The sequence below is a fragment of the Neofelis nebulosa genome, chromosome 17 (assembly GCF_028018385.1).
Source record: "Neofelis nebulosa isolate mNeoNeb1 chromosome 17, mNeoNeb1.pri, whole genome shotgun sequence".
Lineage (NCBI taxonomy): Eukaryota > Metazoa > Chordata > Mammalia > Carnivora > Felidae > Neofelis > Neofelis nebulosa.
The window spans coordinates 544,091-558,150 of record NC_080798.1 but is presented as its reverse complement, the minus strand read 5'-3'; the positions used below and the strand labels follow the sequence as shown (position 1 = coordinate 558,150).

At 50.0% G+C, this 14,060-nt stretch overlaps 1 long non-coding RNA gene across 2 annotated transcripts; it reads right to left on the bottom strand.

Moving 5' to 3' along the window:
- Positions 1-5,743: 5,743 nt before the first annotated feature.
- On the bottom strand, positions 5,744-14,054 carry LOC131498993 (uncharacterized). Of its 2 annotated transcripts, none has more exons than XR_009255687.1 (3): positions 13,900-14,054; positions 7,012-9,457; positions 5,744-6,584 (listed from the first exon to the last, which is right to left on the bottom strand). It is a non-coding gene; the product is annotated as an uncharacterized LOC131498993 (long non-coding RNA). The 2 variants fall into 2 exon arrangements; XR_009255688.1 differs by having other exon boundaries at positions 7,012-7,151; positions 13,900-14,052.
- Between the last annotated feature and the right edge of the window lie 6 nt (positions 14,055-14,060).

Sequence of the window (14,060 nt, the reverse complement as noted above, 5' to 3'; positions counted from 1 at the left end):
TCTCTCTGTCTCAAAAATAAATAAACGTTAAAAAAAATTAAAAAAAAATGTCCAACTCTTGATTTTGGCTCAGGCCATGATCTCATAGTTTGTGGGTCTGAGCCCCACATCAGGCTCCACACTCAGAGCACACAGCCTGCTTGGGATTCTCTCTCTCTCTCTCTCTCTCTCTCTCTCTCTGCCCCTCCCCTGCTTGCTTACTTTCCTCTCTCTCAAAATAAATAAATAAACTTAAAAAATAAAATATCCTAAATAGTAAAAAGTAAAAAAGGAATGAAATAATAATGCATAGATCATGTATGAATCTCAAAAATCTGAGGATAAGCCTTACACAAAAGTAATAATGTATGATTCTCTTTATATGAAGTTGTAGAAAAGACAAAAAGAACCTATGTTAGAAAAAAAGTCTCAACAGCGTTTGCCTTTCTTAAGTGGAAAGAGGTAACAAAGGAACTCTGTGAGGTAATGAAAATGTCCTCAAGCTCCATTTGGGTGAGAATTACATATAAGCACACATGTATCAAAATTCTCCAATTGTATATTTAAGATTTGTGCATTCTAAAGGTATCATTAGCAAAAAAATAAAAATAAAAAATACCCATTGTCTTCAAAGTAACAATAAGATGGAGGTTGACTTCTCAACAGAAATCATGGAGTCCGGAAGACAACCAGACAACCGTATGGTGTCTTGAAAGTGCTGAGGGGGGAAAAAAATCCTGACAAGCTAAAAATTCTCTGCCTAAAGTATCTTTCCAAAATGAAATAAATGAAACAAAGGCTTTTTCAGGCAAACACAAAGTGAGAGAATTTTGTCACTCTGAAGGAAATGATGAAGGGGGCTCTTCAAACAACAGGAAAATAATCCAGATGGAGTTATGGAAATGCCACAGGTAATGAAAACCACTAGAAAAGGAAGATATGAAGAAACGCATAAATAAAAACTGACTGCAAAGATCCTTTCACCATCTCACCTAGGCAGGAATCTTGGGAGAGCCCTCTGTCCATCATCCGTGGCTCTATTCTGAATTCTAGGTGGGCAACGGTATCTGGCTTTGGGGTCCAAGGTCCTGTCCAAATGAGTGATCAAGCTGTGAGGTTTTGTTTGGTTTTTTTTTTAATATAAATTTTACTTGTAAGAACATTTTATTTTATTATTTTAAGCAAGTTATATGCCTAAGGTGAGGCTTGCACTCACGACCCAGAGATCAGGAGTCGCGTGTTTTATGAACTGAGCCAGCCAGGTGACTCAAGCTGGGAGGTCTGATGTAGAGAAACACTCCAGTGACCCCACACTCCCAGCTATGTCAAACCCACTCTGCCAAGACCCCAAGCAAATACAAGTTGACGTGGGAACAGCCTCACCCACGGCAACCAGGTGCCTTAAAGTCCCCAGCATCACACTGTGGGACAGGGTCCTCAGGGCAGGGCCCAGCAGCCCCCACTCCTCCTGGGTGAAGTCCACCACCACATCATCCAAGGTTATCTGCTTCTGAAATGTCACCCACGTGTCTGCTGAGTCAAGATCCTTATTCTTGCAAAGTTCCCAGAAGAGCGGGGAGGGGCTACATGGGAATGTGAGGATGCGGCCAGGTGTACAGGGAGATGTCCTGAAAGGGTTCTGGCTTTCAGGGATGATACACCTGAGCCTTCCTGTGGGCATCAGGGGTCTGCATCAGCCATTTCAGAGGCGAGCCAGCATAACACTGAGATGTTTACCCCCTACTCATCCCACACATTTATTGATCGACTAGTGATCTTCTGTAAGACCAAATGTACAGACCCCTTTAGGATTCCCCTTCTTGTCCCCTCCCTTTTTTATACCACCAGGTATATAAAAATGATAACGTTAATACTGCTGATTAGGTTAACCATTTGCCAAGGGTTCTCTCTCCGCTCTGGGCGCTGTACTTAAGAAAGCACTAATAGAAATTTTCTTAATCCCCACAAGTCTCAGGAAGCACTTCCCAGTTCCTGGGGTCTGTTTTTTGTTTTTTCAAATGAGGAGCCTGAGCTCAGGGTTTACAAGTCATAGAATCATAGTTACATTGGCTTCATTAAAAACAAATTGAGAGATGTTCCCTCTTTTAGACAAATCATTCCAGATGATGGAAAGACGGGAACTGTTTGTTCCTTAAATGGGTGGTAGCTGAAGCTGTCTGGAACGTGGGTCTGGAATTTTCTTGCTGGGAGGTTTTGTTTAGGTCTTCAAAGGTTACAGGATTTCAGGGATACACGTGAGGACTGCAGGATTACTGAGGTCTTCCACGTTCCTCCGCCCGCAAGACGACTGAGAAGGAAGAGCGGGGACGACGACCCAAGGCTGACAAGCGAGGGCACAGACTCCCACGCAACCCTTAGGCGCAGAGTCCAGGCCCAGCCCGGGGAGGGAGGGCGAGCGGCCACTCACCGGGGGTCGGGCTGTCAGGATCCCTGCGGCCATCGCCTCGGCCGACTCCGAGGTCCTCACGGAGTCACCTGCAGCCCCACCCGCTCCTCGCACCGCCCTCCGCTCTCGGGACGGACACCCCAGCCCAGCCCCAAGCGGACGAGCCGGCACCGCCCCCCTTGTGGCGGGAAGGAGTCCAGGCGGACACGCCGAGATGGCTCGTCCGCAGACCTGGAGCCAGACCGGGACTGGGGCTCTGACCAGACCGCCCGGGACGGCCACACACAGCGGAGCACACCGGGTACGAGCGCCCACCGCAGCCTCACCGCCCGACGGCGGCGCAGGACGCAAAGCGGAACTAGCAGGACAAGAAAGCCCCGCGCTGAGGCCGAGGACTCCGGAGCATCGGAACGCCGCCGCAAGTGTATTCTGGGAGTTGTAGTCTTACGGCCGGATCCCAGCTCTGTCCAGCAGTCAGTACAACCGAGAGCCCAGAGAGTCAGACTACGTTTCCCAGAAGGCGCGGCGGTGCGGTATCCACCCAATGGACGTGCACGACCGGGCCTGGCTGCGGATCGGGCCCTCCCTGGACTTGTAGTCCGGGCTCATGGGCCAGGCCTCGGCTGCAGTGAAACGGGTTTCTCTCACTATAATTTCCAGAAGCTACCGTTGTCCAGACTCCTGATCTCCAGAAGCGCGCAGTCGGCGGCTCCTGAGAGGCTGGGAAGCCTCGGGAAGAGTTCTAAGTTATAGGGAATTGTAGGTACTCCAGCTTCGCCCACCAGGTGGCAGGGGTGGACACCCAGGGTCTCGTACTACACCTCCCAGAAGGCCCTGCGGCGGCGCGAGTTCGGGAGGCACCGCAGCAGCTCGATTTCAGCACCAGCTGTCGAAGATGCAGGCTTCACGTACACACCTACGTAGGCACGAAGTCAAAATCAGTGTTTCGATGTGCTTTTTGTGTGAGACAGAGACACGCATTCCAATGTTATGTCCATGTCTCGATGTTTCTGTTCATCGGGTGAAGGCAGGCATCTCTCATTCCTCCATCCAATGTGATGTGTGGTCTCCGCTAAATCCCTCTGGTGTCATAATCGAGATTTTCACAACGTTTATGTTTTCTTGACAATAGCGCAACATTAGAAAACTTTGAGGGGCGCCTGGGTGGCGCAGTCGGTTAAGCGTCCGACTTCAGCCAGGTCACGATCTTGCGGTCTGTGAGTTCGAGCCCCGCGTCGGGCTCTGGACTGATGGCTCGGAGCCTGGAGCCTGTTTCCGATTCTGTGTCTCCCTCTCTCTCTGCCCCTCCCCCGTTCATGCTCTGTCTCTCTCTGTCCCAAAAATAAATAAAAAACGTTGAAAAAAAAATTTAAAAAAAAAAAAAGAAAACTTTGAGTGGGTCGTTTTGTTCTCCGTTTGGAGAACTAAGATGTGGAGAAACTCTCCTATACCGACAACCGGAATTGTCAAAATTATGAGAGCGAAACCTGGGTTTAGGAAGGCAGGTGCAGACATAGCCCTGAGTCACCTTCCTGTGTAAAGCTGCCCTCACCTCCCTCGGGTGCGTGTGAGGTTGAGGTGAGCATTTCTTGCACTCCAAATGTGGGCATCTCGAGGAGCTCTGAGTCCCGGCCTAGTGCTTGGTAGAAGATGTTTTCCACATACTTTTCACATAGCAGCCAATTTTCCGCATAGGACAGATTCACAAACCCACGTTCTCTATTCAATTCTTGCTGGTTCTTTAAGGAATTTTCAAAACCTCTACTTTATGGAGAATGTTGGACATACAGAAAAGCAGACAACCATTATGTGGCCTCAGTGACCATCAACCCAGGGGTAGTCCCCACCCACTAACCCCAGCCCCATTGCCATTCTGTGTCATTTGAAAAGGAATCCCAGTGTTTTGGTATCCTATTTTAACTACGATATGTAATTGCAAAAACAAGGACAATTTTCTAACATAACCGTAATTCCATTATCAAATTTTTAGAAAAAAAATAATTTGGGGGGCAGCCGGGTGGCTCAGTTAAGCCTCTGACTTCAGCTCAAGTCATGGTGTCATGGTTGGTGAGTCCAGCCTCACATCAGCCGCTCTGCTGTCAGTGCAGTGCCTGCTTCTGATGCTCCGTCTCCTTGTCTCTCTCTGCCTCTCCCCCCCACCCGCCGGCGCTGTCTCACTCACTCTCTCAAAAATAAACGTTAAAAAAAACTTTCAAAAAAGGTTTACCTTTCTAAAAAGGTCTACTGAATATTAAGCATTACAACTTAAAATTATCTCCACTTAAAAAAAATGTTTATTTTTGAGAGAGCAAGAGAGCACGAGTGGGAGAGGGGCAGAGAGAGAGAGGGAGACACAGAATCCAGAGCAGGCTTCATGACCGGAGCTGAAGTCAGACGTTTAAGCAACTGAGCCACACAGACACCCCTCCACTTTTTAAAATAATTTGATATTTTTTTTAAAGATCAGGGTATAATGAAGGGCCACATTTTGTAATGTATTCTCTTTTTTTGTTTTTGGGTAACAACTTTATTGAGCTTTCATTCACAAATGATAAAATTCACCATTTGCAGTGTAGAATTCAGTGGTTTTCAGTATATCCACATATTTGTGCAACCATCAAAATTGATGTTAGACTTTATCTTCACCCCAAAAAGAAACACTGCCCTTTTTAAGCCTTTTTAGCCCAGCCCTAGCAACCACTAACTATCTGTCTCTATGAATTTCCCTATTTTGGACATTTCAAAGCTCATCCATGTTGTACTTTCAGTAGTTCATTCCTTTTATGGCCAAATAACATTCCACTGCATAGATATGGCACATTTTGTTTATCCATTCATCAGCTGAAGGAAATTCGAGTTGTCTCCGCTTTTTCGTTGCTCTTAACATTTGTGCACAAGTTTTCACGTGGACATATATTTTCACTTCCCTTGTCTATCTATCTAAGAGTGGAATTTAGCAGGTCATATGGTCATTCTACATTTAACTTTCTGGAGAAATGCAAGACTGTTTTCCAAAGTAGCTGCACCATTTCACATATCCACCAATAGTGGATGTGGATTTTAACTTCCTCACCAACATGTTACCACCTTTAATATTGTTGTTGTTATTGTATCATGGGCCTTTTCCAACTTTATTTTTATTTTTTTAAGTTTGTTTGTTTAAAGTAAACTCTACAGCTAATGTGGGACTTGAACACATGACCCCAAGATCAGGAATTACATGCTTTTCTGACTGAGCCAGCCAGGCGCCCCTCAAACCTTTTCATGTGTGAAGATTTTCAACAATACCCACAAAGAGAATAGTCAATGACTATCCATATGTCCAGCATATTTTTTTTAATGTTTATTTATTTTTGAGAGGTGGGGGAGGGGCAGAGAGAATGGGAGACACAGATCCGAAGCAGGCTCCAGGCTCTGAGCTGTCAGCACAGTGCCCCCTGGCAACGTGGCTGGACTCTGAGGCTGTCCCTGTCAGGGAACGGTAGGAAGTTGCCCAGCCGGACCCCACAGAGAAATACTCGCATCATCAGGTGATGAGGACAACCTGGGTGGAGGCACAGTATATGTGAAGCCCTGTTGCCAGGCCTGGTGACTCTGAAGGCCAGGACCCCAGTCTGGCCAAGATGGAGAAATGGCCATGGTGAACATGACAGCAAAGGTTGTCTGGTGGAGAAGGAAGGTGGCAGGGGTGGGATGGCTGAGGAAGAGCAAGGGGCAGAGGGGCAGAGTTAGGGAGGTGAGAAGCATGCAGCTGAGCGCCCTGTCGTTGGCCCTGATCATGGGCATGTCCCGATGCCTCAGGGACATCACTAGGAATAACATGGTCAGGCTGGCCAACGTGAGCATCACTGAGGTCAGCATCAACCCCAGGGGCTCGTCAAAGACCAGGAAGGTGTCCATCCTGGGCAGGCAGTGGACTCTGGCCTGGCTTGGGTGCTGCTCCTTGGGACACAGAAGACATTTCTTCATGTCTGTGGGAGACATAGAGTCCTGCCTGCCATGTGATGGTAAGGAGGCCAGCTACAGGGAGGGAGGATCCCATGAGCATTCCACATATTCCATGTACTGATTCATTCATTTCTTCTTCTTTCTTCTAACTTTGCTGATGTATAACTGACAAATAAATTTGTGAGGTATTTCAAGGGTACATCGTGATGATCTCCCTGCTGGTGGATCTGGCTGGATCCTGGAACTCAGGCTGCAAGCAGAGAAAGGATGAGCAGAAGGTGTTGTCAGTGACCAGTCCAGGGGCAGGGGGCTGGGTTCCTGTGGGAACATCCCAGGGGAGCATTCCAGTGTCCTTCCCACACAAGAAGGCAAGGCTCCTTTCAGCAGAAAAACACTATAGTTATACCAAAGTCAGACTGGAGAGGCACCCACAGATGCAGCAAATGAAATAAACCTTCAGGTGGGTCTGATGGTGGCGAGCCTGGGAACACTGTGTGCAATGGTGCCATTCCAGCCTCTGGGGCATGAAGGACACAGGTACTGATCTCCCCCCTCCACAGCCTTCCCTTGGACAGCCAGTGGATCTGCTCAGGACTTGCAAAGGGATGGTCTGACTCCGAGCCCACCTCCCACCTGAGGGCAAGAATCATGGGGAAGGAGGCTGGGGGTGAGAATACCTTTGAGGGAAGTGTTGGGGTGTTGGGTCCCCAACCCCCAAAGGGGAGCACTGTGTTCTTTCCTGTCAGGCCAGTTGAAAAGGACTTCAAGAGAACCCTGTGAATGTGGTCCAAGGATGGGCACCTCTCAATTGGAAAACCTGAAGGCCATCAATGGAAGAAGGGGGTTGCAGTGGAAGGAGTCACACACCCAATGCTGTCACCAGGGGGCCAGGGTGTCTCTGTGAGCCACAGAGGACACCTGGACATACCTACCCAAAGCTGGCAACTGACTGTTAATAAACGAAACAAGGACACCTGTCACGCCGCGCCTCCCAGATGCTCTATGGGAATGTGTGAGGTGGAGTGTTTTTCCATCTTCCCAGTAAATTCCCCACTTCTTCGCCAAGCAGGTCCCTGAGTACAGACAAGAAAAATACTCTAGGGTAAGGGCGCCTGGGTGGCTCAGTTGGTTGAGTGTCTGACTTCAGCTCAGGTCATGGTCTCATGGCTCGGGAGTTCAAGCCCAGCATCAGGCTCCTCGTCTAGGATCCTCTGTTCCCCTCTTTCTGCCCCTCCCTGGCTTGCATGTTTTTCTCTCTCTCAAAAATAAATAAACATTTTAAAATCTTTAAAAATTACTCTAGGGTAAATCCCTGATGCAAACTCTAATTCGACATTGGTGGCTCCAATATTTTCATTTTGGATGACAAGTAAATGCCTCTTCTCCCCTCACGGTAGGGTCTGGTTATGGCCAAAAAACATAGATGAGTTACAACTGGCCCAATTTAGACCGCCCCCCCACACACACATTCTACATCAGACAGCCACTTGGACCACTGGCCTCTGAGTTCCTCGCTGGCTTTAGTTCGCCAGGACTGAGGTGATCTGTGTACAACTCACCCGGAGCCCCTCCTCCATCAACTGGACCATCATTCCACCCCCTGAGGAGGCTTGTGGGTCACATACATCTACGTGGACAGAGTAGAACAGGCCTTTTACAGTTTTCTGCCCTTGCAAAATGTCAAATCCTGTAACTCTGTCTCCATTAGCATCAAAGACAATCTCTGCCCCATTGGGGATCTTTAAATGCACCTTCCTGAGAGGACACAGAAGCTAGAGGAAGGAAGAATGATGTCATAGATAGGGCAGGGCCCGTCCCTGGGGGTCTGTCCTAAATGTCACAAGCCAATGACCCTGTGATGAGCAGGTGACACTCCAGGCAGGGCCAATTTATTCACAAGACCCATGAAAATATTTGAATTTTACCCACTTGTAAAATCAGAAGGAAAAAATTGAGGGGTGCGTGGATGGCTCAGTCGGTTAAGCATCTGACTTCAGCTCAGGTCATGATCTGTTTCGTGGGCTGCATCCTCGCATTGGGGTCTGTGCTGACAATTCAGAGCCTGGAGCCTGTTTCAGATTCTGTGTCTCCCTCTCTCTCTCTCTCTCTCTGCCTGCCTCTCTCTCTCTCTCTCTCTCTCAAAAAATGAATAAACATAAACAAATTAATTAAAAAATCAATAAAGTTATAATGAATAGGTAATAATGAATGGAGCCTGGATTTATGTTTGCCTAGATAGCAAGGCAGTAGTAAAATATGATTTTTGATATTTTTTTTAAGGGAGGAAAGGACTGGGGCGCCTGCGTGGCTCAGTTGGTTAGTGTCTGACTCTTGATTTTGGCTTGGTCATGATCTCATGGTTGTGAGTTCGCATCCCTCACCAGTCTCTGTGCTGACAGTGCAGAGCCAGCTTGGGATTCTCTCTCTCCTTCTCTCTCTGCCCCTCCCGCATGCTCTCTCTCTCTCTCTCTCTCAAAATAAATAAACAAACCTAAAAAAAAAATGAGGAAGGGACCGACAAAAGTCATAGGGCAGCTGTGGCATCAGGAACTCTGTCTGGCCCTGCACTCCCTTCCTCGGCCTCCCCACTACCCCCAGTAGAGTCCAGACCCCACTGGGCCTACACAGCCTGGTGTCTGCCAGCTTGCGATCCTGATCCCTCTGAGCGGGTCTCCCATGCCTCCTCTACCCCGGCTGTGTGACGGCTCTTGCCCATCCTGGCTGAAGAGCCCTGTCTCTGTCCTGCCTTCCAGGCTCGAGCAGAGCGAGCAGCCTCCTGCCACCAGCCCCTCCCCGAGTCTTCTACACATTCTCTGTCACCTTCCAAAGCTGTAAGTACCGCATCCCATCCCTGTGCCCTTCAAGGCAGGGGCAATGTCCCCGCTACTCGCTTCCCGGAAAGGGTGCTCCCGGCCCCTCAGACTCCTGTTCCCTGAGCAGAACCCCACTACCCCACCACCCTGCTGTTCTCCACTGGCCCTGGCTCCTGCAAGCCCACACATGCCCTAAGGTGGCATCCCAGACTGCTCCATGAACTTGCCTTCCAGGGTACAGGTGGGGTGCAGGCGAACGGAGAACTCAGGGACACCAGGGCTTGGCTGCTGCGCTGTGGAAGCAGGAGGCCTGCAGGGCAAGCAGAAGATGCAGGGGTGCTCAGGATGGGCCAAGCAACTGCAGCTGCCCCGACCTGCCCTGGGCCACTGGGCCCAGCAAGCCCTGCAGGGTCTGGGAGGTGCCCAGAGACTCTGGGCATGGCCAGGGCCAGTGTGAGGTACCGGTGTGCAAAGCCTCACACACCTGTCCTGTGACCCATGGGGCACCAAAGCCCTGCACATTCTGGGATACACCAGGCCTGGCTGGTGGGACCTTATATATACGGGTGTGGGACCTTAGATAGACCAGCCCTGAGCCTCGAGACCCAGACAGCCCAGGGTGGTGTGTAGGGCCTGACCTGGACTTATCTCAGTTCATAAGCTTCCGCAAGCCCTGCAGGGTCCAGGGGACACTGGGGGTGGTCAGGGCTGGCATGGTGCTTGGTTGTGGGGCCTGCCCCAGACCTGCCCCGGGCCATGGACTTAGGCAAGCCATGCAGGTTTGGGAGACACTGGAGGGCCAGGACCAGCATGGTGCTGGCTTGTGGGACCTGACCTAGACCTACCCCTGGCCTCAGGCGCCTGGTAGACCTGCAGGTTCTGGGAGACTCCAGGCCTGATTAGGGCCTGCAGGTGCAGGACATTTCGGTCCTCACCCAGACCAGCCCTGCGCTTTCACACCCAGCCAGCCCTGAAGGCTCCAGGAGATGTCTGAGGGCCCGGGCCAGCATGATGCTGGGTGTGTGGGGCCTGACCCGGACTTACCTCAGTCCGTAAGTTCCAACAAGCCCTGCAGGGTCCAGAAAACGCGGGAGGGCCAGGGCCAGGGCCAGCGTGGTGCTGGCTTGTGGGGCCTGAACCAAACCTGTATCCATCCTCCAGGCCCAGCCAGCGTGCAGGTTCTGAAAGATGCCCACAGTGGCCAAAACCAGTATGGTTCTGGGTATGTGGGGCCTGACCCAGAGCTGCCCTGGGCTTTAAGCTCCAGCAAGCCCTGCCGTGTCCAGGAGAAACTGGAGGGCCAGGGCCAGTGTGGTGCTGTGTTGTGGGGCCGACCTGGACCCACCCCCATTTTCTGGGCCCAACCAGTCCTGCGGGTCCCAGAAGACACCAGGGTGCTAAGGCCCGGCCTAGTGCTGGTGTGGGGGACCTCACCTGGGCCAGTCCCCAGCCTCTGGGTCCACCCAGCCCTGCATGATCCGGTGGTGGCCATGACCAGCCTGGTGCTGGGTTGTAGTGCCTGACCCTGACCTGCTCCAGGCCATGAGCTCCAGCAAGCCCTGCCAGGATAAGAAGACACTGGCCCTGGCTAGGGCCTGCAGATGCAGGGCGTTTGTGACCTGACCCAGACCTGCCTTGGGCCCTCGGATCCAGTAAGCCCAGCTGGGTTTGGGAGATGCCATGGGTATCCAGAGCAGGCATGTGCTGGGTTGTGGGGCCTGACCTGATCTACCCCAGCCACTTGGCCCAGCATCCCTGCAGGGTCTGGGAGATGTCAGGCCTGACATAGGCCTGCAGCATTGGGGTGTCTGGGTCTTGACTCAGACCTCTCCCGGACCAACTCTGGGCCCCTCAGCGCAGAAAACCCTGTAAGGTTCGCAATACTCCTGGGGTTGCCTGGTCTGGCATGGTGTGGGGTATGTGGGGCCCGACTCAGACCACCCCTGGACCTTCCCCGGGCCACCAGCTCCAGCAAGCCCTGCAGGGACAGGGAGACACCAAAGTGACCAGGACCACCTGACCCACCTGACCTGCTCCTGAGCCTGTAGTGTGAGTGTGAGAAGACTAGCAGGCCAGGACCTGGGAAGGCAGGTTGTACGGTACCTTATCCAGAACCGCCCTGGGCGGCAGGCTGCAGTAAACTATGGACGGAGGGGCGGGGGCTGGCATTCTCTGGGGGTGGCCAGGGCCTGGGGGTGCGGGTGCATGTGGCTGACCACAACCTGCCCCAATTGCTAGGCCTAGCAAGACTTTCATGGTACCAGAGACTTAGGTTGCTCAGGAGGGCTATTATGTCCGTGGGTGTTTGGCACTCTGTCTACCAGAGGATGGCTTCTGTCTTCTCTGGTGCCCACTGAGAGTGATGTTGGAGGAGGCTCAGCACAGGTGCTGGCCTGGCTTAGCCCCAGCTGGCCAGAGAGCCACCTGCTTCCCATGGTCCTCATCTTGGGCCAAGATGTTCACCCAGTGCCACCCGAAGTGGACAACCGGCTGGGTCCAGGAAGCACGTGAGACATCTGGCCAGGGTCCGAAGCAAGGACGGGAACTCAGGTCTTGTTGCCAAGGCTGGCAGGGGTGGGTGAGTAACCGACCTGGGCAGGGAGGCAAGGGGTGAGGACAAGGAAACATGGAGCAGGGACTCGGGCACAGGCTGCTTCTCGGGTGTACATGAGCCAGGACAGAGCTGGGGGACCCACCCACCCGAGTTCCACCACATCCCATGGACACCCTCAGTCCTGGGCCAGCGGTAGGAGGCAGTCACTGTATTTAACAGAGCCTGGGACACGGTCATCTCGTAATGGCACTCCACCTGGTCTTAAGTGTTAACTTGTTTCAAGCTTATGCACCCTTTACCTGTTGACCTATGTCCCTCGGTCTGTAGCAGAATGAGTCTACCTTCCTTGAGATCTACAGACCACTGCTCTCCAGGAGGGAAGGACCAAACTTTCCAAGACCACATTCAAAAACACTGGAGCAGCAAGTCTGCTCAGGGTCACATCGCCAAACTACGAAGCAGCTTCCCATCTCTCGTCTTCTAGCCCCTGGAGATCACAATGGTTCGGCTTCCAGCAGACTTACTTTTAAATTGAGATTCACCTCAGTGTCATTTGGAACAAAAGTTTCTGTTGCTTACAAATTGTTTGGAAGCCTTGGTCTGACACCAGACTGCCTCCCCGTGGATCTAGCATTCAAGTTGCCTAATGATGACAGGGTCTTTCACCCTGACTCTAGAAACAAAGTGAATGCTCTCTCCAGGGCAATTTCCTGAGGTGTCTTGCAGAGTTATAAACACATAAATAAGGCCAAAAGATCAGGCCAATTTCACCTACCAAGAAAATGAGTCAGGGAACTCATTGTATAATTTACAATAATTTACAAGAATAATCTACAATTTATAATTTACAAGAAGGAAATAATAAACCCTCAGCACTTGGATTTTATTTTTCCATCTGTGGCTTCTGCATGCAGCAAGCATCTGCTTGAATTCAACACTCCAGGGACCAGCAGCCAGCAGGAGATGAGAGAGAGGTGCAGCTCTGACCACCCAGGTAAGTAGCCCCTCTTGCTCCTCCTGAGACTTTACATTTCTGTGCCTCCTTTTATTTTCTCTAAGGCACTTACACTTCCAGCAAGCATCTGCTTTCTCTGTTTACTGGTATGTAAACTGTGGGCTCTTGGAGACCAAAGCCACATCAGTCTTGCTCACTGATGTGTCCCCCTCACACCCTGTCCGGGTCCAGAATAGCACCTGGTAGGCGCTGCTGTCCAACAGATAAATGGCATTTGGTCCTAGGCTTTGGGAAGTGGGGTCCCCATCTCCTTTGTTAGGTCCCCAATCCCACTCACGTCCTCCTGCTACTCCATCTCAGCACTCGCTATAGCCACCCTGAGCCCAGTCCCAGAGCTGTGAAACCCTCTTGAATCATTATCTTCCTCCCAATCTGAATTTCAAATAATAACTTTTTAGTATATTCTAAACATACTATTGGGATGTGCTTATACTAAAATATATCATTAGTATGACTATTTGGTATTAGAATTTGTTTAAATATGTCCCGAATATACCATTCGGATAAATAATAATAAGATATACTATTCGTAATTAACATAGTATTTATTATTATTTATATCCCAACTATACTATTGGAACATATTTATACCAAAAAAAATTCACCTGAAATTCAGATTTTACTAGGAGTTGTCCTATATTTTTATATGAGAAATTTGGCAACCCTACTAGGACATATACATGTATTAAACAAGTTATACTAAATATATTTATATTAAAAAGTTTTAAAAATATAATAAATATGGGTAATAGTTACACTAAAAACGTACTTATTGTTTACCTGGAATTCAAATTTAGGTGGGCATCCTGTATTTTTATTTACTAAATGTGGCAAGTCTACTGTGGGACATAGCTACACTGAAAATTACTTCTACTAATCTACATATATTTTATAATTTTTAAAAGATACACTAAATGTGAAACACATTAATACTTTTTTAAAAATCGCTGTTATCTGCAATTCTGTGCCTCCTGTGTTATTGATATGCTAAATCTGGCAATCCTATTCTGGGACATATTATATTAACACAGACATATTTAAAAATATTTTTAACATACGAAATGTGAGACAGTCTTATAGTAAACAAACAAGAAACCACGTTGTTTAAATAGAATTTCTGCCTTTCGTTTGGCAAGCGCATAGCAAAAACAGAGCGCTCGGGAAGCCCTCCCCATCCTCTTACCAGTCACCCCGCACCATCCTCACGTCGCTGCGCCGCGGCGTGCCCCGTTGCCGTGGCGACCGAATCCCTCCAGGGTAACTCTGGGGCACCGTGGGGGCGAAGGACCTATTCCGGGCGGCTTCCGATTGGACGGCGAAGTCCCGTGCGTTACGACCCCTCCT